This window comes from Schistocerca nitens, chromosome 8, assembly GCF_023898315.1.
Source record: "Schistocerca nitens isolate TAMUIC-IGC-003100 chromosome 8, iqSchNite1.1, whole genome shotgun sequence".
Lineage (NCBI taxonomy): Eukaryota > Metazoa > Arthropoda > Insecta > Orthoptera > Acrididae > Schistocerca > Schistocerca nitens.
In genome coordinates this window covers 23,843,955-23,868,721 of record NC_064621.1, presented here as the reverse complement: position 1 = coordinate 23,868,721, position 24,767 = coordinate 23,843,955, and the positions used below count along the sequence as shown (strand labels likewise).

The 24,767-nt window shown below is 46.3% G+C and overlaps 20 non-coding genes across 20 annotated transcripts; all 20 read right to left on the bottom strand.

The window, feature by feature from the left end:
- Window positions 1-128: 128 nt before the first annotated feature.
- Window positions 129-201, bottom strand: Trnak-cuu (transfer RNA lysine (anticodon CUU)). Its single transcript has one exon. It is a non-coding gene; the product is annotated as a tRNA-Lys (tRNA).
- A 2,058-nt stretch (window positions 202-2,259) lies between these two features.
- On the bottom strand, window positions 2,260-2,331 carry Trnat-agu (transfer RNA threonine (anticodon AGU)). Its single transcript has one exon. It is a non-coding gene; the product is annotated as a tRNA-Thr (tRNA).
- A 321-nt stretch (window positions 2,332-2,652) lies between these two features.
- On the bottom strand, window positions 2,653-2,725 carry Trnak-cuu (transfer RNA lysine (anticodon CUU)). Its single transcript has one exon. It is a non-coding gene; the product is annotated as a tRNA-Lys (tRNA).
- A 2,064-nt stretch (window positions 2,726-4,789) lies between these two features.
- On the bottom strand, window positions 4,790-4,861 carry Trnat-agu (transfer RNA threonine (anticodon AGU)). Its single transcript has one exon. It is a non-coding gene; the product is annotated as a tRNA-Thr (tRNA).
- Window positions 4,862-5,182: 321 nt separating this feature from the next.
- On the bottom strand, window positions 5,183-5,255 carry Trnak-cuu (transfer RNA lysine (anticodon CUU)). The gene has a single exon. It is a non-coding gene; the product is annotated as a tRNA-Lys (tRNA).
- Window positions 5,256-7,333: 2,078 nt separating this feature from the next.
- Window positions 7,334-7,405, bottom strand: Trnat-agu (transfer RNA threonine (anticodon AGU)). The gene has a single exon. It is a non-coding gene; the product is annotated as a tRNA-Thr (tRNA).
- A 321-nt stretch (window positions 7,406-7,726) lies between these two features.
- On the bottom strand, window positions 7,727-7,799 carry Trnak-cuu (transfer RNA lysine (anticodon CUU)). The gene has a single exon. It is a non-coding gene; the product is annotated as a tRNA-Lys (tRNA).
- Window positions 7,800-9,861: 2,062 nt separating this feature from the next.
- On the bottom strand, window positions 9,862-9,933 carry Trnat-agu (transfer RNA threonine (anticodon AGU)). Its single transcript has one exon. It is a non-coding gene; the product is annotated as a tRNA-Thr (tRNA).
- Window positions 9,934-10,254: 321 nt separating this feature from the next.
- Trnak-cuu (transfer RNA lysine (anticodon CUU)) lies at window positions 10,255-10,327 on the bottom strand. The gene has a single exon. It is a non-coding gene; the product is annotated as a tRNA-Lys (tRNA).
- A 2,069-nt stretch (window positions 10,328-12,396) lies between these two features.
- Window positions 12,397-12,468, bottom strand: Trnat-agu (transfer RNA threonine (anticodon AGU)). The gene has a single exon. It is a non-coding gene; the product is annotated as a tRNA-Thr (tRNA).
- Window positions 12,469-12,789: 321 nt separating this feature from the next.
- Window positions 12,790-12,862, bottom strand: Trnak-cuu (transfer RNA lysine (anticodon CUU)). Its single transcript has one exon. It is a non-coding gene; the product is annotated as a tRNA-Lys (tRNA).
- Window positions 12,863-14,921: 2,059 nt separating this feature from the next.
- Trnat-agu (transfer RNA threonine (anticodon AGU)) lies at window positions 14,922-14,993 on the bottom strand. Its single transcript has one exon. It is a non-coding gene; the product is annotated as a tRNA-Thr (tRNA).
- A 321-nt stretch (window positions 14,994-15,314) lies between these two features.
- Window positions 15,315-15,387, bottom strand: Trnak-cuu (transfer RNA lysine (anticodon CUU)). Its single transcript has one exon. It is a non-coding gene; the product is annotated as a tRNA-Lys (tRNA).
- Window positions 15,388-17,299: 1,912 nt separating this feature from the next.
- Trnat-agu (transfer RNA threonine (anticodon AGU)) lies at window positions 17,300-17,371 on the bottom strand. Its single transcript has one exon. It is a non-coding gene; the product is annotated as a tRNA-Thr (tRNA).
- Window positions 17,372-17,692: 321 nt separating this feature from the next.
- Window positions 17,693-17,765, bottom strand: Trnak-cuu (transfer RNA lysine (anticodon CUU)). The gene has a single exon. It is a non-coding gene; the product is annotated as a tRNA-Lys (tRNA).
- A 2,072-nt stretch (window positions 17,766-19,837) lies between these two features.
- On the bottom strand, window positions 19,838-19,909 carry Trnat-agu (transfer RNA threonine (anticodon AGU)). Its single transcript has one exon. It is a non-coding gene; the product is annotated as a tRNA-Thr (tRNA).
- Window positions 19,910-20,230: 321 nt separating this feature from the next.
- On the bottom strand, window positions 20,231-20,303 carry Trnak-cuu (transfer RNA lysine (anticodon CUU)). The gene has a single exon. It is a non-coding gene; the product is annotated as a tRNA-Lys (tRNA).
- A 1,914-nt stretch (window positions 20,304-22,217) lies between these two features.
- Window positions 22,218-22,289, bottom strand: Trnat-agu (transfer RNA threonine (anticodon AGU)). Its single transcript has one exon. It is a non-coding gene; the product is annotated as a tRNA-Thr (tRNA).
- A 321-nt stretch (window positions 22,290-22,610) lies between these two features.
- On the bottom strand, window positions 22,611-22,683 carry Trnak-cuu (transfer RNA lysine (anticodon CUU)). Its single transcript has one exon. It is a non-coding gene; the product is annotated as a tRNA-Lys (tRNA).
- A 1,913-nt stretch (window positions 22,684-24,596) lies between these two features.
- Window positions 24,597-24,668, bottom strand: Trnat-agu (transfer RNA threonine (anticodon AGU)). Its single transcript has one exon. It is a non-coding gene; the product is annotated as a tRNA-Thr (tRNA).
- Window positions 24,669-24,767: the final 99 nt, after the last annotated feature.

The window sequence follows — 24,767 nt, the reverse complement described above, 5'->3', positions numbered from 1 at the left end:
TTTCAGCTTCAAATACCATTCCTCTGATATTCATAAGAAGCTAGGCATCGTCGTAACCCGTTACGTTCATTACGCAAGGCTCACGAGAGGGGCGCAGGTTGCATCCGCGTAGACACAAAATTTTGCGCCGCCCAGCGTGGGGCTCGAACCCACGACCCTGAGATTAAGAGTCTCATGCTCTACCGACTGAGGTAGCCGGGCTCCACACAATGCTTTACGAGCCATACAATACTGATGGGACCTGCGACCATCTATGGAAGATCCTTTTGACTACAGCTTATTTCCTGCTGCCACAAATGAGCTACAATCCTATTCAATGAAAAATTGTCTCCGAAAGGCATCAAATCTGCTTCAAATGATACGTGGCTATCAGCACCATTATTCAACACACATGCTCGACTGTGCGCAGACGCCTGTGGCGTAGCTCTTGGGCCCTGAATCAGACGCAGTAGTTCCAACAAAAACTCTCCTGAACGGCACTGTGCCGAAAATTTCGCTACAGATCACCCTTGTCTTGCTTGAGCTTCAGGTAGACGCCGGTTTGCAGCCAGGAAGCGGACCGCAGCAACTTTCAACTAGTTTTGTAGTACTCAAACAACACAGTAAAACAGCATGCATCTTTTGCAGAACTGGAAAAACTCGACCGTGACAGGATTCGAACCTGCAATCTTCGGATCCGAAGTCCGACGCCTTATCCATTTTTTTTTTTTTTTTTTTTTTTCGGGCCTCCTTCCTCCCCTACAGCCCGTCCTTCCGCTCGCCATTTGTGCCTTCTTCGGCTAGCTTCTGTGCTATGTTTGTTCCATAAGAGATAGTTGACCAACGAAGTAAATGTGTACAAGTGAACAAAATCCCTTCTTTTGGAGTTGTGGAAAGAAAATAGGTCCGCTACATTCTTCCATCATTGTGCGGTAGCGATTTTTATAGGAGAGCCAGGCGTACTTCAGCCCGCTGGCGTCTCAGGGTTGCGTCAGCAACCTATTAGTGCTGCTACACGAGGGCAAAGGGTAAACGAAATAGCCACCTTCTTGGCGCAAAAGGAATGAGAAACTTAATAGAGAATTTCATAAAAAATAAAAAAAATTAAAAAAGTAATAAAAAAAATTAAAAAAAATATCGTTTAATCGTTCTTCAGCTCTGTCGGTAGGACAAAGTTCGGTTCAAGAAATTTGCGTAATTTTCTTTGTATTTCTTGTGTCGTTCGAGCTTTTGAAGTTCTGTCATCAGGTACATCCAGTAGTCTTCTGCACTCTTCGTCATAGCCGTTGAGATGTAATGGACTGTTAGTCCTTTGAGCCAGTTGGCTGACCTTCTTTTGGTGTTAGGATATGGCACGTCATCTGGCAGAAGGACGTGTGTCGGTGTAATGGTGTTAGGTGACGTGCGGAGCACACGTGCTAGTTTTTGCCTGAAGAGATTCCACACGTCTTTCACATCGTCACAGACGAAACGATGTTCTTCGGTGTCGACGACATCGCAGCTGGGACAGTTTGGTGTGTGTGCCAGACGTATCGCGTGCAGTTTAGAGTTGGTGGGGATTTTTCTATTGACTGCGAGGTACCACGTCGATCGCACATTGGATGGTAGATGGGGGTCAGATATGTTTTCCCATATGTTTGCAGCATGCATCTTTTGCAGAACTGGAAAAACTCGACCGTGACAGGATTCGAACCTGCAATCTTCGGATCCATTAGGCCACACGGTCACTGGCGCAATACGCTTCCCCAAACACACCTCATTATCGCCATTTGTGCACTTCCCGGAATGAATTTACCATCTTTGACGCAATTCTCCAATTTCAGTACTAAAAATGCGACGCTACTTCTTGCTGTGTCCCATCGCAAGTTACATTCAAGCCCTTATGACGCTCATCAAACAAGAGCGTGCAAATCAGCTTCAATCGCTTAGTGCCATCTCAGTCGGTTGCAGAAGGTACCTCACCCTATGAGATACAATGGCGAGTTGCCGCTATTACCAAAGCGGCGGCGGCGCCGACGACGACGACGACGACGACGACGACGACAACCGCGAGGGTCTCTATCAGGGGTAGAAAATACATCACAAGAACTAAGTATTTCACGTCGGCATTCTCCGGAGACTCCCAAAAGCAGCAGTTTCTGGTGCCTACTTTAATAGCACCATTCGCACTATTCATTTGCGAGAGCATTTCTTAAATACCGCACCCATTTATAATTTGTTTCATCCTTGACCGCTTTTTTCGAAAGGGCCACGGTGGGAGGGGCTTTTACAAAATTCATTTGCCTCCTGTGAGGATCGAACTCACGACCTCTGGTTTACTAGACCAGCGCTCTGCCACTGAGCTAAGGAGGCGCCTCCTAGCGCGCTTTTCGGGTACTTTGTTCTTATGGACTAGTGAATCGGAGATCTTCAGCTGGAAACGCACCGCATTAGCGACCATTATTTGCATTTAGCTACCACAGCTGCTGCTTTCCTACACATCTCACACGATATCGATGTACACCTAAAATTCCAAAACAACACATTTATTTCATTTCAGAGTTACTTTCAGCTTCAAATACCATTCCTCTGATATTCATAAGAAGCTAGGCATCGTCGTAACCCGTTACGTTCATTACGCAAGGCTCACGAGAGGGGCGCAGGTTGCATCCGCGTAGACACAAAATTTTGCGCCGCCCAGCGTGGGGCTCGAACCCACGACCCTGAGATTAAGAGTCTCATGCTCTACCGACTGAGCTAGCCGGGCTCCACACAATGCTTTACGAGCCATACAATACTGATGGGACCTGCGACCATCTATGGAAGATCCTTTTGACTACAGCTTATTTCCTGCTGCCACAAATGAGCTACAATCCTATTCAATGAAAAATTGTCTCCGAAAGGCATCAAATCTGCTTCAAATGATACGTGGCTATCAGCACCATTATTCAACACACATGCTCGACTGTGCGCAGACGCCTGTGGCGTAGCTCTTGGGCCCTGAATCAGACGCAGTAGTTCCAACAAAAACTCTCCTGAACGGCACTGTGCCGAAAATTTCGCTACAGATCACCCTTGTCTTGCTTGAGCTTCAGGTAGACGCCGGTTTGCAGCCAGGAAGCGGACAGCAGCAACTTTCAACTAGTTTTGTAGTACTCAAACAACACAGTAAAACAGCATGCATCTTTTGCAGAACTGGAAAAACTCGACCGTGACAGGATTCGAACCTGCAATCTTCGGATCCGAAGTCCGACGCCTTATCCATTTTTTTTTTTTTTTTTTTTTTTTTTCGGGCCTCCTTCCTCCCCTACAGCCCGTCCTTCCGCTCGCCATTTGTGCCTTCTTCGGCTAGCTTCTGTGCTATGTTTGTTCCATAAGAGATAGTTGACCAACGAAGTAAATGTGTACAAGTGAACAAAATCCCTTCTTTTGGAGTTGTGGAAAGAAAATAGGTCCGCTACATTCTTCCATCATTGTGCGGTAGCGATTTTTATAGGAGAGCCAGGCGTACTTCAGCCCGCTGGCGTCTCAGGGTTGCGTCAGCAACCTATTAGTGCTGCTACACGAGGGCAAAGGGTAAACGAAATAGCCACCTTCTTGGCGCAAAAGGAATGAGAAACTTAATAGAGAATTTCATAAAAAATAAAAAAAATTAAAAAAGTAATAAAAAAAATTAAAAAAAATATCGTTTAATCGTTCTTCAGCTCTGTCGGTAGGACAAAGTTCGGTTCAAGAAATTTGCGTAATTTTCTTTGTATTTCTTGTGTCGTTCGAGCTTTTGAAGTTCTGTCATCAGGTACATCCAGTAGTCTTCTGCACTCTTCGTCATAGCCGTTGAGATGTAATGGACTGTTAGTCCTTTGAGCCAGTTGGCTGACCTTCTTTTGGTGTTAGGATATGGCACGTCATCTGGCAGAAGGACGTGTGTCGGTGTAATGGTGTTAGGTGACGTGCGGAGCACACGTGCTAGTTTTTGCCTGAAGAGATTCCACACGTCTTTCACATCGTCACAGACGAAACGATGTTCTTCGGTGTCGACGACATCGCAGCTGGGACAGTTTGGTGTGTGTGCCAGACGTATCGCGTGCAGTTTAGAGTTGGTGGGGATTTTTCTATTGACTGCGAGGTACCACGTCGATCGCACATTGGATGGTAGATGGGGGTCAGATATGTTTTCCCATATGTTTGCAGCATGCATCTTTTGCAGAACTGGAAAAACTCGACCGTGACAGGATTCGAACCTGCAATCTTCGGATCCATTAGGCCACACGGTCACTGGCGCAATACGCTTCCCCAAACACACCTCATTATCGCCATTTGTGCACTTCCCGGAATGAATTTACCATCTTTGACGCAATTCTCCAATTTCAGTACTAAAAATGCGACGCTACTTCTTGCTGTGTCCCATCGCAAGTTACATTCAAGCCCTTATGACGCTCATCAAACAAGAGCGTGCAAATCAGCTTCAATCGCTTAGTGCCATCTCAGTCGGTTGCAGAAGGTACCTCACCCTATGAGATACAATGGCGAGTTGCCGCTATTACCAAAGCGGCGGCGGCGCCGACGACGACGACGACGACGACGACGACGACGACAACCGCGAGGGTCTCTATCAGGGGTAGAAAATACATCACAAGAACTAAGTATTTCACGTCGGCATTCTCCGGAGACTCCCAAAAGCAGCAGTTTCTGGTGCCTACTTTAATAGCACCATTCGCACTATTCATTTGCGAGAGCATTTCTTAAATACCGCACCCATTTATAATTTGTTTCATCCTTGACCGCTTTTTTCGAAAGGGCCACGGTGGGAGGGGCTTTTACAAAATTCATTTGCCTCCTGTGAGGATCGAACTCACGACCTCTGGTTTACTAGACCAGCGCTCTGCCACTGAGCTAAGGAGGCGCCTCCTAGCGCGCTTTTCGGGTACTTTGTTCTTATGGACTAGTGAATCGGAGATCTTCAGCTGGAAACGCACCGCATTAGCGACCATTATTTGCATTTAGCTACCACAGCTGCTGCTTTCCTACACATCTCACACGATATCGATGTACACCTAAAATTCCAAAACAACACATTTATTTCATTTCAGAGTTACTTTCAGCTTCAAATACCATTCCTCTGATATTCATAAGAAGCTAGGCATCGTCGTAACCCGTTACGTTCATTACGCAAGGCTCACGAGAGGGGCGCAGGTTGCATCCGCGTAGACACAAAATTTTGCGCCGCCCAGCGTGGGGCTCGAACCCACGACCCTGAGATTAAGAGTCTCATGCTCTACCGACTGAGCTAGCCGGGCTCCACACAATGCTTTACGAGCCATACAATACTGATGGGACCTGCGACCATCTATGGAAGATCCTTTTGACTACAGCTTATTTCCTGCTGCCACAAATGAGCTACAATCCTATTCAATGAAAAATTGTCTCCGAAAGGCATCAAATCTGCTTCAAATGATACGTGGCTATCAGCACCATTATTCAACACACATGCTCGACTGTGCGCAGACGCCTGTGGCGTAGCTCTTGGGCCCTGAATCAGACGCAGTAGTTCCAACAAAAACTCTCCTGAACGGCACTGTGCCGAAAATTTCGCTACAGATCACCCTTGTCTTGCTTGAGCTTCAGGTAGACGCCGGTTTGCAGCCAGGAAGCGGACAGCAGCAACTTTCAACTAGTTTTGTAGTACTCAAACAACACAGTAAAACAGCATGCATCTTTTGCAGAACTGGAAAAACTCGACCGTGACAGGATTCGAACCTGCAATCTTCGGATCCGAAGTCCGACGCCTTATCCATTTTTTTTTTTTTTTTTTTTTTTTTCGGGCCTCCTTCCTCCCCTACAGCCCGTCCTTCCGCTCGCCATTTGTGCCTTCTTCGGCTAGCTTCTGTGCTATGTTTGTTCCATAAGAGATAGTTGACCAACGAAGTAAATGTGTACAAGTGAACAAAATCCCTTCTTTTGGAGTTGTGGAAAGAAAATAGGTCCGCTACATTCTTCCATCATTGTGCGGTAGCGATTTTTATAGGAGAGCCAGGCGTACTTCAGCCCGCTGGCGTCTCAGGGTTGCGTCAGCAACCTATTAGTGCTGCTACACGAGGGCAAAGGGTAAACGAAATAGCCACCTTCTTGGCGCAAAAGGAATGAGAAACTTAATAGAGAATTTCATAAAAAATAAAAAAAATTAAAAAAGTAATAAAAAAAATTAAAAAAAATATCGTTTAATCGTTCTTCAGCTCTGTCGGTAGGACAAAGTTCGGTTCAAGAAATTTGCGTAATTTTCTTTGTATTTCTTGTGTCGTTCGAGCTTTTGAAGTTCTGTCATCAGGTACATCCAGTAGTCTTCTGCACTCTTCGTCATAGCCGTTGAGATGTAATGGACTGTTAGTCCTTTGAGCCAGTTGGCTGACCTTCTTTTGGTGTTAGGATATGGCACGTCATCTGGCAGAAGGACGTGTGTCGGTGTAATGGTGTTAGGTGACGTGCGGAGCACACGTGCTAGTTTTTGCCTGAAGAGATTCCACACGTCTTTCACATCGTCACAGACGAAACGATGTTCTTCGGTGTCGACGACATCGCAGCTGGGACAGTTTGGTGTGTGTGCCAGACGTATCGCGTGCAGTTTAGAGTTGGTGGGGATTTTTCTATTGACTGCGAGGTACCACGTCGATCGCACATTGGATGGTAGATGGGGGTCAGATATGTTTTCCCATATGTTTGCAGCATGCATCTTTTGCAGAACTGGAAAAACTCGACCGTGACAGGATTCGAACCTGCAATCTTCGGATCCATTAGGCCACACGGTCACTGGCGCAATACGCTTCCCCAAACACACCTCATTATCGCCATTTGTGCACTTCCCGGAATGAATTTACCATCTTTGACGCAATTCTCCAATTTCAGTACTAAAAATGCGACGCTACTTCTTGCTGTGTCCCATCGCAAGTTACATTCAAGCCCTTATGACGCTCATCAAACAAGAGCGTGCAAATCAGCTTCAATCGCTTAGTGCCATCTCAGTCGGTTGCAGAAGGTACCTCACCCTATGAGATACAATGGCGAGTTGCCGCTATTACCAAAGCGGCGGCGGCGCCGACGACGACGACGACGACGACGACGACGACGACGACGACGACGACGACAACCGCGAGGGTCTCTATCAGGGGTAGAAAATACATCACAAGAACTAAGTATTTCACGTCGGCATTCTCCGGAGACTCCCAAAAGCAGCAGTTTCTGGTGCCTACTTTAATAGCACCATTCGCACTATTCATTTGCGAGAGCATTTCTTAAATACCGCACCCATTTATAATTTGTTTCATCCTTGACCGCTTTTTTCGAAAGGGCCACGGTGGGAGGGGCTTTTACAAAATTCATTTGCCTCCTGTGAGGATCGAACTCACGACCTCTGGTTTACTAGACCAGCGCTCTGCCACTGAGCTAAGGAGGCGCCTCCTAGCGCGCTTTTCGGGTACTTTGTTCTTATGGACTAGTGAATCGGAGATCTTCAGCTGGAAACGCACCGCATTAGCGACCATTATTTGCATTTAGCTACCACAGCTGCTGCTTTCCTACACATCTCACACGATATCGATGTACACCTAAAATTCCAAAACAACACATTTATTTCATTTCAGAGTTACTTTCAGCTTCAAATACCATTCCTCTGATATTCATAAGAAGCTAGGCATCGTCGTAACCCGTTACGTTCATTACGCAAGGCTCACGAGAGGGGCGCAGGTTGCATCCGCGTAGACACAAAATTTTGCGCCGCCCAGCGTGGGGCTCGAACCCACGACCCTGAGATTAAGAGTCTCATGCTCTACCGACTGAGCTAGCCGGGCTCCACACAATGCTTTACGAGCCATACAATACTGATGGGACCTGCGACCATCTATGGAAGATCCTTTTGACTACAGCTTATTTCCTGCTGCCACAAATGAGCTACAATCCTATTCAATGAAAAATTGTCTCCGAAAGGCATCAAATCTGCTTCAAATGATACGTGGCTATCAGCACCATTATTCAACACACATGCTCGACTGTGCGCAGACGCCTGTGGCGTAGCTCTTGGGCCCTGAATCAGACGCAGTAGTTCCAACAAAAACTCTCCTGAACGGCACTGTGCCGAAAATTTCGCTACAGATCACCCTTGTCTTGCTTGAGCTTCAGGTAGACGCCGGTTTGCAGCCAGGAAGCGGACAGCAGCAACTTTCAACTAGTTTTGTAGTACTCAAACAACACAGTAAAACAGCATGCATCTTTTGCAGAACTGGAAAAACTCGACCGTGACAGGATTCGAACCTGCAATCTTCGGATCCGAAGTCCGACGCCTTATCCATTTTTTTTTTTTTTTTTTTTTTTTTTTCGGGCCTCCTTCCTCCCCTACAGCCCGTCCTTCCGCTCGCCATTTGTGCCTTCTTCGGCTAGCTTCTGTGCTATGTTTGTTCCATAAGAGATAGTTGACCAACGAAGTAAATGTGTACAAGTGAACAAAATCCCTTCTTTTGGAGTTGTGGAAAGAAAATAGGTCCGCTACATTCTTCCATCATTGTGCGGTAGCGATTTTTATAGGAGAGCCAGGCGTACTTCAGCCCGCTGGCGTCTCAGGGTTGCGTCAGCAACCTATTAGTGCTGCTACACGAGGGCAAAGGGTAAACGAAATAGCCACCTTCTTGGCGCAAAAGGAATGAGAAACTTAATAGAGAATTTCATAAAAAATAAAAAAAATTAAAAAAGTAATAAAAAAAATTAAAAAAAATATCGTTTAATCGTTCTTCAGCTCTGTCGGTAGGACAAAGTTCGGTTCAAGAAATTTGCGTAATTTTCTTTGTATTTCTTGTGTCGTTCGAGCTTTTGAAGTTCTGTCATCAGGTACATCCAGTAGTCTTCTGCACTCTTCGTCATAGCCGTTGAGATGTAATGGACTGTTAGTCCTTTGAGCCAGTTGGCTGACCTTCTTTTGGTGTTAGGATATGGCACGTCATCTGGCAGAAGGACGTGTGTCGGTGTAATGGTGTTAGGTGACGTGCGGAGCACACGTGCTAGTTTTTGCCTGAAGAGATTCCACACGTCTTTCACATCGTCACAGACGAAACGATGTTCTTCGGTGTCGACGACATCGCAGCTGGGACAGTTTGGTGTGTGTGCCAGACGTATCGCGTGCAGTTTAGAGTTGGTGGGGATTTTTCTATTGACTGCGAGGTACCACGTCGATCGCACATTGGATGGTAGATGGGGGTCAGATATGTTTTCCCATATGTTTGCAGCATGCATCTTTTGCAGAACTGGAAAAACTCGACCGTGACAGGATTCGAACCTGCAATCTTCGGATCCATTAGGCCACACGGTCACTGGCGCAATACGCTTCCCCAAACACACCTCATTATCGCCATTTGTGCACTTCCCGGAATGAATTTACCATCTTTGACGCAATTCTCCAATTTCAGTACTAAAAATGCGACGCTACTTCTTGCTGTGTCCCATCGCAAGTTACATTCAAGCCCTTATGACGCTCATCAAACAAGAGCGTGCAAATCAGCTTCAATCGCTTAGTGCCATCTCAGTCGGTTGCAGAAGGTACCTCACCCTATGAGATACAATGGCGAGTTGCCGCTATTACCAAAGCGGCGGCGGCGCCGACGACGACGACGACGACGACGACGACGACAACCGCGAGGGTCTCTATCAGGGGTAGAAAATACATCACAAGAACTAAGTATTTCACGTCGGCATTCTCCGGAGACTCCCAAAAGCAGCAGTTTCTGGTGCCTACTTTAATAGCACCATTCGCACTATTCATTTGCGAGAGCATTTCTTAAATACCGCACCCATTTATAATTTGTTTCATCCTTGACCGCTTTTTTCGAAAGGGCCACGGTGGGAGGGGCTTTTACAAAATTCATTTGCCTCCTGTGAGGATCGAACTCACGACCTCTGGTTTACTAGACCAGCGCTCTGCCACTGAGCTAAGGAGGCGCCTCCTAGCGCGCTTTTCGGGTACTTTGTTCTTATGGACTAGTGAATCGGAGATCTTCAGCTGGAAACGCACCGCATTAGCGACCATTATTTGCATTTAGCTACCACAGCTGCTGCTTTCCTACACATCTCACACGATATCGATGTACACCTAAAATTCCAAAACAACACATTTATTTCATTTCAGAGTTACTTTCAGCTTCAAATACCATTCCTCTGATATTCATAAGAAGCTAGGCATCGTCGTAACCCGTTACGTTCATTACGCAAGGCTCACGAGAGGGGCGCAGGTTGCATCCGCGTAGACACAAAATTTTGCGCCGCCCAGCGTGGGGCTCGAACCCACGACCCTGAGATTAAGAGTCTCATGCTCTACCGACTGAGCTAGCCGGGCTCCACACAATGATTTACGAGCCATACAATACTGATGGGACCTGCGACCATCTATGGAAGATCCTTTTGACTACAGCTTATTTCCTGCTGCCACAAATGAGCTACAATCCTATTCAATGAAAAATTGTCTCCGAAAGGCATCAAATCTGCTTCAAATGATACGTGGCTATCAGCACCATTATTCAACACACATGCTCGACTGTGCGCAGACGCCTGTGGCGTAGCTCTTGGGCCCTGAATCAGACGCAGTAGTTCCAACAAAAACTCTCCTGAACGGCACTGTGCCGAAAATTTCGCTACAGATCACCCTTGTCTTGCTTGAGCTTCAGGTAGACGCCGGTTTGCAGCCAGGAAGCGGACAGCAGCAACTTTCAACTAGTTTTGTAGTACTCAAACAACACAGTAAAACAGCATGCATCTTTTGCAGAACTGGAAAAACTCGACCGTGACAGGATTCGAACCTGCAATCTTCGGATCCGAAGTCCGACGCCTTATCCATTTTTTTTTTTTTTTTTTTTTTTTTCGGGCCTCCTTCCTCCCCTACAGCCCGTCCTTCCGCTCGCCATTTGTGCCTTCTTCGGCTAGCTTCTGTGCTATGTTTGTTCCATAAGAGATAGTTGACCAACGAAGTAAATGTGTACAAGTGAACAAAATCCCTTCTTTTGGAGTTGTGGAAAGAAAATAGGTCCGCTACATTCTTCCATCATTGTGCGGTAGCGATTTTTATAGGAGAGCCAGGCGTACTTCAGCCCGCTGGCGTCTCAGGGTTGCGTCAGCAACCTATTAGTGCTGCTACACGAGGGCAAAGGGTAAACGAAATAGCCACCTTCTTGGCGCAAAAGGAATGAGAAACTTAATAGAGAATTTCATAAAAAATAAAAAAAATTAAAAAAGTAATAAAAAAAATTAAAAAAAATATCGTTTAATCGTTCTTCAGCTCTGTCGGTAGGACAAAGTTCGGTTCAAGAAATTTGCGTAATTTTCTTTGTATTTCTTGTGTCGTTCGAGCTTTTGAAGTTCTGTCATCAGGTACATCCAGTAGTCTTCTGCACTCTTCGTCATAGCCGTTGAGATGTAATGGACTGTTAGTCCTTTGAGCCAGTTGGCTGACCTTCTTTTGGTGTTAGGATATGGCACGTCATCTGGCAGAAGGACGTGTGTCGGTGTAATGGTGTTAGGTGACGTGCGGAGCACACGTGCTAGTTTTTGCCTGAAGAGATTCCACACGTCTTTCACATCGTCACAGACGAAACGATGTTCTTCGGTGTCGACGACATCGCAGCTGGGACAGTTTGGTGTGTGTGCCAGACGTATCGCGTGCAGTTTAGAGTTGGTGGGGATTTTTCTATTGACTGCGAGGTACCACGTCGATCGCACATTGGATGGTAGATGGGGGTCAGATATGTTTTCCCATATGTTTGCAGCATGCATCTTTTGCAGAACTGGAAAAACTCGACCGTGACAGGATTCGAACCTGCAATCTTCGGATCCATTAGGCCACACGGTCACTGGCGCAATACGCTTCCCCAAACACACCTCATTATCGCCATTTGTGCACTTCCCGGAATGAATTTACCATCTTTGACGCAATTCTCCAATTTCAGTACTAAAAATGCGACGCTACTTCTTGCTGTGTCCCATCGCAAGTTACATTCAAGCCCTTATGACGCTCATCAAACAAGAGCGTGCAAATCAGCTTCAATCGCTTAGTGCCATCTCAGTCGGTTGCAGAAGGTACCTCACCCTATGAGATACAATGGCGAGTTGCCGCTATTACCAAAGCGGCGGCGGCGCCGACGACGACGACGACGACGACGACGACGACGACGACGACAACCGCGAGGGTCTCTATCAGGGGTAGAAAATACATCACAAGAACTAAGTATTTCACGTCGGCATTCTCCGGAGACTCCCAAAAGCAGCAGTTTCTGGTGCCTACTTTAATAGCACCATTCGCACTATTCATTTGCGAGAGCATTTCTTAAATACCGCACCCATTTATAATTTGTTTCATCCTTGACCGCTTTTTTCGAAAGGGCCACGGTGGGAGGGGCTTTTACAAAATTCATTTGCCTCCTGTGAGGATCGAACTCACGACCTCTGGTTTACTAGACCAGCGCTCTGCCACTGAGCTAAGGAGGCGCCTCCTAGCGCGCTTTTCGGGTACTTTGTTCTTATGGACTAGTGAATCGGAGATCTTCAGCTGGAAACGCACCGCATTAGCGACCATTATTTGCATTTAGCTACCACAGCTGCTGCTTTCCTACACATCTCACACGATATCGATGTACACCTAAAATTCCAAAACAACACATTTATTTCATTTCAGAGTTACTTTCAGCTTCAAATACCATTCCTCTGATATTCATAAGAAGCTAGGCATCGTCGTAACCCGTTACGTTCATTACGCAAGGCTCACGAGAGGGGCGCAGGTTGCATCCGCGTAGACACAAAATTTTGCGCCGCCCAGCGTGGGGCTCGAACCCACGACCCTGAGATTAAGAGTCTCATGCTCTACCGACTGAGCTAGCCGGGCTCCACACAATGCTTTACGAGCCATACAATACTGATGGGACCTGCGACCATCTATGGAAGATCCTTTTGACTACAGCTTATTTCCTGCTGCCACAAATGAGCTACAATCCTATTCAATGAAAAATTGTCTCCGAAAGGCATCAAATCTGCTTCAAATGATACGTGGCTATCAGCACCATTATTCAACACACATGCTCGACTGTGCGCAGACGCCTGTGGCGTAGCTCTTGGGCCCTGAATCAGACGCAGTAGTTCCAACAAAAACTCTCCTGAACGGCACTGTGCCGAAAATTTCGCTACAGATCACCCTTGTCTTGCTTGAGCTTCAGGTAGACGCCGGTTTGCAGCCAGGAAGCGGACAGCAGCAACTTTCAACTAGTTTTGTAGTACTCAAACAACACAGTAAAACAGCATGCATCTTTTGCAGAACTGGAAAAACTCGACCGTGACAGGATTCGAACCTGCAATCTTCGGATCCGAAGTCCGACGCCTTATCCATTTTTTTTTTTTTTTTTTTTTTTTTTTCGGGCCTCCTTCCTCCCCTACAGCCCGTCCTTCCGCTCGCCATTTGTGCCTTCTTCGGCTAGCTTCTGTGCTATGTTTGTTCCATAAGAGATAGTTGACCAACGAAGTAAATGTGTACAAGTGAACAAAATCCCTTCTTTTGGAGTTGTGGAAAGAAAATAGGTCCGCTACATTCTTCCATCATTGTGCGGTAGCGATTTTTATAGGAGAGCCAGGCGTACTTCAGCCCGCTGGCGTCTCAGGGTTGCGTCAGCAACCTATTAGTGCTGCTACACGAGGGCAAAGGGTAAACGAAATAGCCACCTTCTTGGCGCAAAAGGAATGAGAAACTTAATAGAGAATTTCATAAAAAATAAAAAAAATTAAAAAAGTAATAAAAAAAATTAAAAAAAATATCGTTTAATCGTTCTTCAGCTCTGTCGGTAGGACAAAGTTCGGTTCAAGAAATTTGCGTAATTTTCTTTGTATTTCTTGTGTCGTTCGAGCTTTTGAAGTTCTGTCATCAGGTACATCCAGTAGTCTTCTGCACTCTTCGTCATAGCCGTTGAGATGTAATGGACTGTTAGTCCTTTGAGCCAGTTGGCTGACCTTCTTTTGGTGTTAGGATATGGCACGTCATCTGGCAGAAGGACGTGTGTCGGTGTAATGGTGTTAGGTGACGTGCGGAGCACACGTGCTAGTTTTTGCCTGAAGAGATTCCACACGTCTTTCACATCGTCACAGACGAAACGATGTTCTTCGGTGTCGACGACATCGCAGCTGGGACAGTTTGGTGTGTGTGCCAGACGTATCGCGTGCAGTTTAGAGTTGGTGGGGATTTTTCTATTGACTGCGAGGTACCACGTCGATCGCACATTGGATGGTAGATGGGGGTCAGATATGTTTTCCCATATGTTTGCAGCATGCATCTTTTGCAGAACTGGAAAAACTCGACCGTGACAGGATTCGAACCTGCAATCTTCGGATCCATTAGGCCACACGGTCACTGGCGCAATACGCTTCCCCAAACACACCTCATTATCGCCATTTGTGCACTTCCCGGAATGAATTTACCATCTTTGACGCAATTCTCCAATTTCAGTACTAAAAATGCGACGCTACTTCTTGCTGTGTCCCATCGCAAGTTACATTCAAGCCCTTATGACGCTCATCAAACAAGAGCGTGCAAATCAGCTTCAATCGCTTAGTGCCATCTCAGTCGGTTGCAGAAGGTACCTCACCCTATGAGATACAATGGCGAGTTGCCGCTATTACCAAAGCGGCGGCGGCGCCGACGACGACGACGACGACGACGACGACAACCGCGAGGGTCTCTATCAGGGGTAGAAAATACATCACAAGAACTAAGTATTTCACGTCGGCATTCTCCGGAGACTCCCAAAAGCAGCAGTTTCTGGTGCCTACTTTAATAGCACCATTCGCACTATTCATTTGCGAGAGCATTTCTTAAATACCGCACCCATTTATAATTTGTTTCATCCTTGACCGCTTTTTTCGAAAGGGCCACGGTGGGAGGGGCTTTTACAAAATTCATTTGCCTCCTGTGAGGATCGAACTCACGACCTCTGGTTTACTAGACCAGCGCTCTGCCACTGAGCTAAGGAGGCGCCTCCTAGCGCGCTTTTCGGGTACTTTGTTCTTATGGACTAGTGAATCGGAGATCTTCAGCTGGAAACGCACCGCATTAGCGACCATTATTTGCATTTAGCTACCACAGCTGCTGCTTTCCTACACATCTCACACGATATCGATGTACACCTAAAATTCCAAAACAACACATTTATTTCATTTCAGAGTTACTTTCAGCTTCAAATACCATTCCTCTGATATTCATAAGAAGCTAGGCATCGTCGTAACCCGTTACGTTCATTACGCAAGGCTCACGAGAGGGGCGCAGGTTGCATCCGCGTAGACACAAAATTTTGCGCCGCCCAGCGTGGGGCTCGAACCCACGACCCTGAGATTAAGAGTCTCATGCTCTACCGACTGAGCTAGCCGGGCTCCACACAATGATTTACGAGCCATACAATACTGATGGGACCTGCGACCATCTATGGAAGATCCTTTTGACTACAGCTTATTTCCTGCTGCCACAAATGAGCTACAATCCTATTCAATGAAAAATTGTCTCCGAAAGGCATCAAATCTGCTTCAAATGATACGTGGCTATCAGCACCATTATTCAACACACATGCTCGACTGTGCGCAGACGCCTGTGGCGTAGCTCTTGGGCCCTGAATCAGACGCAGTAGTTCCAACAAAAACTCTCCTGAACGGCACTGTGCCGAAAATTTCGCTACACATCACCCTTGTCTTGCTTGAGCTTCAGGTAGACGCCGGTTTGCAGCCAGGAAGCGGACAGCAGCAACTTTCAACTAGTTTTGTAGTACTCAAACAACACAGTAAAACAGCATGCATCTTTTGCAGAACTGGAAAAACTCGACCGTGACAGGATTCGAACCTGCAATCTTCGGATCCGAAGTCCGACGCCTTATCCATTTTTTTTTTTTTTTTTTTTTTTTTTCGGGCCTCCTTCCTCCCCTACAGCCCGTCCTTCCGCTCGCCATTTGTGCCTTCTTCGGCTAGCTTCTGTGCTATGTTTGTTCCATAAGAGATAGTTGACCAACGAAGTAAATGTGTACAAGTGAACAAAATCCCTTCTTTTGGAGTTGTGGAAAGAAAATAGGTCCGCTACATTCTTCCATCATTGTGCGGTAGCGATTTTTATAGGAGAGCCAGGCGTACTTCAGCCCGCTGGCGTCTCAGGGTTGCGTCAGCAACCTATTAGTGCTGCTACACGAGGGCAAAGGGTAAACGAAATAGCCACCTTCTTGGCGCAAAAGGAATGAGAAACTTAATAGAGAATTTCATAAAAAATAAAAAAAATTAAAAAAGTAATAAAAAAAATTAAAAAAAATATCGTTTAATCGTTCTTCAGCTCTGTCGGTAGGACAAAGTTCGGTTCAAGAAATTTGCGTAATTTTCTTTGTATTTCTTGTGTCGTTCGAGCTTTTGAAGTTCTGTCATCAGGTACATCCAGTAGTCTTCTGCACTCTTCGTCATAGCCGTTGAGATGTAATGGACTGTTAGTCCTTTGAGCCAGTTGGCTGACCTTCTTTTGGTGTTAGGATATGGCACGTCATCTGGCAGAAGGACGTGTGTCGGTGTAATGGTGTTAGGTGACGTGCGGAGCACACGTGCTAGTTTTTGCCTGAAGAGATTCCACACGTCTTTCACATCGTCACAGACGAAACGATGTTCTTCGGTGTCGACGACATCGCAGCTGGGACAGTTTGGTGTGTGTGCCAGACGTATCGCGTGCAGTTTAGAGTTGGTGGGGATTTTTCTATTGACTGCGAGGTACCACGTCGATCGCACATTGGATGGTAGATGGGGGTCAGATATGTTTTCCCATATGTTTGCAGCATGCATCTTTTGCAGAACTGGAAAAACTCGACCGTGACAGGATTCGAACCTGCAATCTTCGGATCCATTAGGCCACACGGTCACTGGCGCAATACGCTTCCCCAAACACACCTCATTATCGCCATTTGTGCACTTCCCGGAATGAATTTACCATCTTTGACGCAATTCTCCAATTTCAGTACTAAAAATGCGACGCTACTTCTTGCTGTGTCCCATCGCAAGTTACATTCAAGCCCTTATGACGCTCATCAAACAAGAGCGTGCAAATCAGCTTCAATCGCTTAGTGCCATCTCAGTCGGTTGCAGAAGGTACCTCACCCTATGAGATACAATGGCGAGTTGCCGCTATTACCAAAGCGGCGGCGGCGCCGACCACTATTCATTTGCGAGAGCATTTCTTAAATACCGCACCCATTTATAATTTGTTTCATCCTTGACCGCTTTTTTCGAAAGGGCCACGGTGGGAGGGGCTTTTACAAAATTCATTTGCCTCCTGTGAGGATCGAACTCACGACCTCTGGTTTACTAGACCAGCGCTCTGCCACTGAGCTAAGGAGGCGCCTCCTAGCGCGCTTTTCGGGTACTTTGTTCTTATGGACTAGTGAATCGGAGATCTTCAGCTGGAAACGCACCGCATTAGCGACCATTATTTGCATTTAGCTACCACAGCTGCTGCTTTCCTACACATCTCACACGATATCGATGTACACCTAAAATTCCAAAACAACACATTTATTTCATTTCAGAGTTACTTTCAGCTTCAAATACCATTCCTCTGATATTCATAAGAAGCTAGGCATCGTCGTAACCCGTTACGTTCATTACGCAAGGCTCACGAGAGGGGCGCAGGTTGCATCCGCGTAGACACAAAATTTTGCGCCGCCCAGCGTGGGGCTCGAACCCACGACCCTGAGATTAAGAGTCTCATGCTCTACCGACTGAGCTAGCCGGGCTCCACACAATGCTTTACGAGCCATACAATACTGATGGGACCTGCGACCATCTATGGAAGATCCTTTTGACTACAGCTTATTTCCTGCTGCCACAAATGAGCTACAATCCTATTCAATGAAAAATTGTCTCCGAAAGGCATCAAATCTGCTTCAAATGATACGTGGCTATCAGCACCATTATTCAACACACATGCTCGACTGTGCGCAGACGCCTGTGGCGTAGCTCTTGGGCCCTGAATCAGACGCAGTAGTTCCAACAAAAACTCTCCTGAACGGCACTGTGCCGAAAATTTCGCTACAGATCACCCTTGTCTTGCTTGAGCTTCAGGTAGACGCCGGTTTGCAGCCAGGAAGCGGACAGCAGCAACTTTCAACTAGTTTTGTAGTACTCAAACAACACAGTAAAACAGCATGCATCTTTTGCAGAACTGGAAAAACTCGACCGTGACAGGATTCGAACCTGCAATCTTCGGATCCGAAGTCCGACGCCTTATCCATTTTTTTTTTTTTTTTTTTTTTTTTTTTTTTTTTTTTCGGGCCTCCTTCCTCCCCTACAGCCCGTCCTTCCGCTCGCCATTTGTGCCTTCTTCGGCTAGCTTCTGTGCTATGTTTGTTCCATAAGAGATAGTTGACCAACGAAGTAAATGTGTACAAGTGAACAAAATCCCTTCTTTTGGAGTTGTGGAAAGAAAATAGGTCCGCTACATTCTTCCATCATTGTGCGGTAGCGATTTTTATAGGAGAGCCAGGCGTACTTCAGCCCGCTGGCGTCTCAGGGTTGCGTCAGCAACCTATTAGTGCTGCTACACGAGGGCAAAGGGTAAACGAAATAGCCACCTTCTTGGCGCAAAAGGAATGAGAAACTTAATAGAGAATTTCATAAAAAATAAAAAAAATAAAAAAAATAAAAAAAATAATAAAAAAAATTAAAAAAAATATCGTTTAATCGTTCTTCAGCTCTGTCGGTAGGACAAAGTTCGGTTCAAGAAGTTTGCGTAATTTTCTTTGTATTTCTTGTGTCGTTCGAGCTTTTGAAGTTCTGTCATCAGGTACATCCAGTAGTCTTCTGCACTCTTCGTCATAGCCGTTGAGATGTAATGGACTGTTAGTCCTTTGAGCCAGTTGGCTGACCTTCTTTTGGTGTTAGGATATGGCACGTCATCTGGCAGAAGGACGTGTGTCGGTGTAATGGTGTTAGGTGACGTGCGGAGCACACGTGCTAGTTTTTGCCTGAAGAGATTCCACACGTCTTTCACATCGTCACAGACGAAACGATGTTCTTCGGTGTCGACGACATCGCAGCTGGGACAGTTTGGTGTGTGTGCCAGACGTATCGCGTGCAGTTTAGAGTTGGTGGGGATTTTTCTATTGACTGCGAGGTACCACGTCGATCGCACATTGGATGGTAGATGGGGGTCAGATATGTTTTCCCATATGTTTGCAGCATGCATCTTTTGCAGAACTGGAAAAACTCGACCGTGACAGGATTCGAACCTGCAATCTTCGGATCCATTAGGCCACACGGTCACTGGCGCAATACGCTTCCCCAAACACACCTCATTATCGCCATTTGTGCACTTCCCGGAATGAATTTACCATCTTTGACGCAATTCTCCAATTTCAGTACTAAAAATGCGACGCTACTTCTTGCTGTGTCCCATCGCAAGTTACATTCAAGCCCTTATGACGCTCATCAAACAAGAGCGTGCAAATCAGCTTCAATCGCTTAGTGCCATCTCAGTCGGTTGCAGAAGGTACCTCACCCTATGAGATACAATGGCGAGTTGCCGCTATTACCAAAGCGGCGGCGGCGGCGCCGCCGACGACGACGACGACAACCGCGAGGGTCTCTATCAGGGGTAGAAAATACATCACAAGAACCAAGTATTTCACGTCGGCATTCTCCGGAGACTCCCAAAAGCAGCAGTTTCTGCTGCCTACTTTAATAGCACCATTCGCACTATTCATTTGCGAGAGCATTTCTTAAATACCGCACCCATTTATAATTTGTTTTATCCTTGACCGCTTTTTTCGAAAGGGCCACGGTGGGAGGGGCTTTTACAAAATTCATTTGCCTCCTGTGAGGATCGAACTCACGACCTCTGGTTTACTAGACCAGCGCTCTGCCACTGAGCTAAGGAGGCGCCTCCTAGCGCGCTTTTCGGGTACTTTGTTCTTATGGACTAGTGAATCGGAGATCTTCAGCTGGAAACGCACCGCATTAGCGACCATTATTTGCATTTAGCTACCACAGCTGCTGCTTTCCTACACATCTCACACGATATCGATGTACACCTAAAATTCCAAAACAACACATTTATTTCATTTCAGAGTTACTTTCAGCTTCAAATACCATTCCTCTGATATTCATAAGAAGCTAGGCATCGTCGTAACCCGTTACGTTCATTACGCAAGGCTCACGAGAGGGGCGCAGGTTGCATCCGCGTAGACACAAAATTTTGCGCCGCCCAGCGTGGGGCTCGAACCCACGACCCTGAGATTAAGAGTCTCATGCTCTACCGACTGAGCTAGCCGGGCTCCACACAATGATTTACGAGCCATACAATACTGATGGGACCTGCGACCATCTATGGAAGATCCTTTTGACTACAGCTTATTTCCTGCTGCCACAAATGAGCTACAATCCTATTCAATGAAAAATTGTCTCCGAAAGGCATCAAATCTGCTTCAAATGATACGTGGCTATCAGCACCATTATTCAACACACATGCTCGACTGTGCGCAGACGCCTGTGGCGTAGCTCTTGGGCCCTGAATCAGACGCAGTAGTTCCAACAAAAACTCTCCTGAACGGCACTGTGCCGAAAATTTCGCTACACATCACCCTTGTCTTGCTTGAGCTTCAGGTAGACGCCGGTTTGCAGCCAGGAAGCGGACAGCAGCAACTTTCAACTAGTTTTGTAGTACTCAAACAACACAGTAAAACAGCATGCATCTTTTGCAGAACTGGAAAAACTCGACCGTGACAGGATTCGAACCTGCAATCTTCGGATCCGAAGTCCGACGCCTTATCCATTTTTTTTTTTTTTTTTTTTTTTTTTTTCGGGCCTCCTTCCTCCCCTACAGCCCGTCCTTCCGCTCGCCATTTGTGCCTTCTTCGGCTAGCTTCTGTGCTATGTTTGTTCCATAAGAGATAGTTGACCAACGAAGTAAATGTGTACAAGTGAACAAAATCCCTTCTTTTGGAGTTGTGGAAAGAAAATAGGTCCGCTACATTCTTCCATCATTGTGCGGTAGCGATTTTTATAGGAGAGCCAGGCGTACTTCAGCCCGCTGGCGTCTCAGGGTTGCGTCAGCAACCTATTAGTGCTGCTACACGAGGGCAAAGGGTAAACGAAATAGCCACCTTCTTGGCGCAAAAGGAATGAGAAACTTAATAGAGAATTTCATAAAAAATAAAAAAAATTAAAAAAGTAATAAAAAAAATTAAAAAAAATATCGTTTAATCGTTCTTCAGCTCTGTCGGTAGGACAAAGTTCGGTTCAAGAAATTTGCGTAATTTTCTTTGTATTTCTTGTGTCGTTCGAGCTTTTGAAGTTCTGTCATCAGGTACATCCAGTAGTCTTCTGCACTCTTCGTCATAGCCGTTGAGATGTAATGGACTGTTAGTCCTTTGAGCCAGTTGGCTGACCTTCTTTTGGTGTTAGGATATGGCACGTCATCTGGCAGAAGGACGTGTGTCGGTGTAATGGTGTTAGGTGACGTGCGGAGCACACGTGCTAGTTTTTGCCTGAAGAGATTCCACACGTCTTTCACATCGTCACAGACGAAACGATGTTCTTCGGTGTCGACGACATCGCAGCTGGGACAGTTTGGTGTGTGTGCCAGACGTATCGCGTGCAGTTTAGAGTTGGTGGGGATTTTTCTATTGACTGCGAGGTACCACGTCGATCGCACATTGGATGGTAGATGGGGGTCAGATATGTTTTCCCATATGTTTGCAGCATGCATCTTTTGCAGAACTGGAAAAACTCGACCGTGACAGGATTCGAACCTGCAATCTTCGGATCCATTAGGCCACACGGTCACTGGCGCAATACGCTTCCCCAAACACACCTCATTATCGCCATTTGTGCACTTCCCGGAATGAATTTACCATCTTTGACGCAATTCTCCAATTTCAGTACTAAAAATGCGACGCTACTTCTTGCTGTGTCCCATCGCAAGTTACATTCAAGCCCTTATGACGCTCATCAAACAAGAGCGTGCAAATCAGCTTCAATCGCTTAGTGCCATCTCAGTCGGTTGCAGAAGGTACCTCACCCTATGAGATACAATGGCGAGTTGCCGCTATTACCAAAGCGGCGGCGGCGCCGACCACTATTCATTTGCGAGAGCATTTCTTAAATACCGCACCCATTTATAATTTGTTTCATCCTTGACCGCTTTTTTCGAAAGGGCCACGGTGGGAGGGGCTTTTACAAAATTCATTTGCCTCCTGTGAGGATCGAACTCACGACCTCTGGTTTACTAGACCAGCGCTCTGCCACTGAGCTAAGGAGGCGCCTCCTAGCGCGCTTTTCGGGTACTTTGTTCTTATGGACTAGTGAATCGGAGATCTTCAGCTGGAAACGCACCGCATTAGCGACCATTATTTGCATTTAGCTACCACAGCTGCTGCTTTCCTACACATCTCACACGATATCGATGTACACCTAAAATTCCAAAACAACACATTTATTTCATTTCAGAGTTACTTTCAGCTTCAAATACCATTCCTCTGATATTCATAAGAAGCTAGGCATCGTCGTAACCCGTTACGTTCATTACGCAAGGCTCACGAGAGGGGCGCAGGTTGCATCCGCGTAGACACAAAATTTTGCGCCGCCCAGCGTGGGGCTCGAACCCACGACCCTGAGATTAAGAGTCTCATGCTCTACCGACTGAGCTAGCCGGGCTCCACACAATGATTTACGAGCCATACAATACTGATGGGACCTGCGACCATCTATGGAAGATCCTTTTGACTACAGCTTATTTCCTGCTGCCACAAATGAGCTACAATCCTATTCAATGAAAAATTGTCTCCGAAAGGCATCAAATCTGCTTCAAATGATACGTGGCTATCAGCACCATTATTCAACACACATGCTCGACTGTGCGCAGACGCCTGTGGCGTAGCTCTTGGGCCCTGAATCAGACGCAGTAGTTCCAACAAAAACTCTCCTGAACGGCACTGTGCCGAAAATTTCGCTACACATCACCCTTGTCTTGCTTGAGCTTCAGGTAGACGCCGGTTTGCAGCCAGGAAGCGGACAGCAGCAACTTTCAACTAGTTTTGTAGTACTCAAACAACACAGTAAAACAGCATGCATCTTTTGCAGAACTGGAAAAACTCGACCGTGACAGGATTCGAACCTGCAATCTTCGGATCCGAAGTCCGACGCCTTATCCATTTTTTTTTTTTTTTTTTTTTTTTTTTCGGGCCTCCTTCCTCCCCTACAGCCCGTCCTTCCGCTCGCCATTTGTGCCTTCTTCGGCTAGCTTCTGTGCTATGTTTGTTCCATAAGAGATAGTTGACCAACGAAGTAAATGTGTACAAGTGAACAAAATCCCTTCTTTTGGAGTTGTGGAAAGAAAATAGGTCCGCTACATTCTTCCATCATTGTGCGGTAGCGATTTTTATAGGAGAGCCAGGCGTACTTCAGCCCGCTGGCGTCTCAGGGTTGCGTCAGCAACCTATTAGTGCTGCTACACGAGGGCAAAGGGTAAACGAAATAGCCACCTTCTTGGCGCAAAAGGAATGAGAAACTTAATAGAGAATTTCATAAAAAATAAAAAAAATTAAAAAAGTAATAAAAAAAATTAAAAAAAATATCGTTTAATCGTTCTTCAGCTCTGTCGGTAGGACAAAGTTCGGTTCAAGAAATTTGCGTAATTTTCTTTGTATTTCTTGTGTCGTTCGAGCTTTTGAAGTTCTGTCATCAGGTACATCCAGTAGTCTTCTGCACTCTTCGTCATAGCCGTTGAGATGTAATGGACTGTTAGTCCTTTGAGCCAGTTGGCTGACCTTCTTTTGGTGTTAGGATATGGCACGTCATCTGGCAGAAGGACGTGTGTCGGTGTAATGGTGTTAGGTGACGTGCGGAGCACACGTGCTAGTTTTTGCCTGAAGAGATTCCACACGTCTTTCACATCGTCACAGACGAAACGATGTTCTTCGGTGTCGACGACATCGCAGCTGGGACAGTTTGGTGTGTGTGCCAGACGTATCGCGTGCAGTTTAGAGTTGGTGGGGATTTTTCTATTGACTGCGAGGTACCACGTCGATCGCACATTGGATGGTAGATGGGGGTCAGATATGTTTTCCCATATGTTTGCAGCATGCATCTTTTGCAGAACTGGAAAAACTCGACCGTGACAGGATTCGAACCTGCAATCTTCGGATCCATTAGGCCACACGGTCACTGGCGCAATACGCTTCCCCAAACACACCTCATTATCGCCATTTGTGCACTTCCCGGAATGAATTTACCATCTTTGACGCAATTCTCCAATTTCAGTACTAAAAATGCGACGCTACTTCTTGCTGTGTCCCATCGCAAGTTACATTCAAGCCCTTATGACGCTCATCAAACAAGAGCGTGCAAATCAGCTTCAATCGCTTAGTGCCATCTCAGTCGGTTGCAGAAGGTACCTCACCCTATGAGATACAATGGCGAGTTGCCGCTATTACCAAAGCGGCGGCGGCGCCGACCACTATTCATTTGCGAGAGCATTTCTTAAATACCGCACCCATTTATAATTTGTTTCATCCTTGACCGCTTTTTTCGAAAGGGCCACGGTGGGAGGGGCTTTTACAAAATTCATTTGCCTCCTGTGAGGATCGAACTCACGACCTCTGGTTTACTAGACCAGCGCTCTGCCACTGAGCTAAGGAGGCGCCTCCTAGCGCGCTTTTCGGGTACTTTGTTCTTATGGACTAGTGAATCGGAGATCTTCAGCTGGAAACGCACCGCATTAGCGACCATTATTTGCATTT